The sequence below is a fragment of the Pseudophryne corroboree genome, chromosome 9, assembly GCF_028390025.1.
Source record: "Pseudophryne corroboree isolate aPseCor3 chromosome 9, aPseCor3.hap2, whole genome shotgun sequence".
Classification (NCBI taxonomy): Eukaryota; Metazoa; Chordata; class Amphibia; order Anura; family Myobatrachidae; genus Pseudophryne; species Pseudophryne corroboree.
In genome coordinates, this window is record NC_086452.1 from 21,815,482 (window position 1) to 21,817,187 (window position 1,706).

Consider the following 1,706-nt stretch of genomic DNA (forward strand, 5'->3'; position numbering starts at 1 on the left):
TGGCATTTTTCTTATTAGTGTCCTTGCATTCTGCTGCATAATCCCGGAGCCCCATCACATTTCTTCATGAGAACACACAGACGTTTCCTTTAAACCGTAGCCTCTATTAATCAAACCCTATTTAAACCTGTAACATTTTATTCAGCAATATTGTCAATTAAAATGGCCGGGCGCAGCGACAGCTCAGGACAATGGAAACGGGAAAAGAGCAAATCAGTTACAATTACGGGGTATTTCTTATGTGATAATTGCAGAAAGTGAGTCATAGTGGAAGAAGGCTGCAGATAAGTGTGACACTCTCAGCCCATTGTTACAGTAATGAGCGTCTATTTCAAACAGAATAAAAAGGCCTCATTTGGTGACATTTTCCTCAGTCATGGGTTTGATCTATTTTGTATATAAAAACCTTCATCTTCTAACGGTACGTGCACAGGCCTAAGAGATAAACCAATAAATGCTGCACTTTTTTCTTCTTAAAGAGCAACTAACTGCCTCACACAGCGAAGGCGGCCATTTTGTATGTTGAACCAATATTCATGACGATGGTGAATAAATGGCAATTTACTAGGAACCAATTCCTTGTGAGTAGTGCATACCAACGGCTTGACTGACCGTCTGGCAGCGCCGTAACTACCTATGTGCCAGGTTTGCCTGGCACACAGCGCAGTTACACTGAGGGCGCACGGCGAGCGGCATGTAATGAGTCAAATTGACTCATTACATGCCGCCTCTGCTGGGTGCCGTGCGCCGCACTGGAGGGAGAGCAGCGCCGGAGGCAGAGAAGGAGGAGGAGGGAGGGGGACTTGAGCCGCAGCAGCGATATGTCATTGATAGCAGTGCCGCTGCAGCACTCCCCTCTCCTTCTGTATTGGCTGCCCGGCGCTGCTGTGAATGCTGGGATGCGGTTCCCTCATCCCAGCATTCTCAGCAGCGGCCAGCCAATACGGAGGGGAGTGCTGCAGCGGCGCCGCTATCAATGAAATAGCGCTGCTGCGGCTCAAGTCCCCCTCCCTCCTCCTCCTTCTCCCCTGCGGCTGCCCGGGATCTCTGCCAGCACGAGGAGCCTGAGAGATGGTAAGTATATAGCTCTCTCTCTTTCTCTCTCTTTCTCTCTCTCTCTCTCTCTCTCTCTCTCTCCCCCCTTCTGTCTCTCTCTCTTTTTCTCTCTCTCTCTCTGTGTCTGTCTGCCGCAATGTGTAAAAAGGGGGACTGGCTGCCGCAATGTGTAAAAAGGGGGACTGGCTGCCGTAATGTGTAAAAAAGGGGACGCTGTCTGCCGTAATGTGTAATAAGGGGGACGCTGTCTGCCGTAATGTGTAATAAGGGGGACGCTGTCTGCCGTAATGTGTAATAAGGGGGACGTTGTCTGCCGTAATGTTTAAAAAAGGGGATGCCGTCTGCGGTAATGTGCAATAAGGGGGACTCTGTCTGCCGTAATGTGTACTAAGGGGGACGTTGTCTGCCGTAATGTGTAAAAAGGGGGATGCTGTCTGCAGTAATGTGTAAAATGGGGGACGCTGTCTGCCGTAATGTGTAATAAGGCGGACGTTGTCTGCCGTAATGTGTAAAAAAGGGGATGCCGTCTGCCATAATGTGTAATAAAGGGGACTGTCTGCCGTAATGTGTAAAAAAGGGGGACGCTGTCTGTCGTAATGTGTAATAAGGGGGACGTTGTCTGCCGTAATGTGTAAAAAAGGGGATGCCGT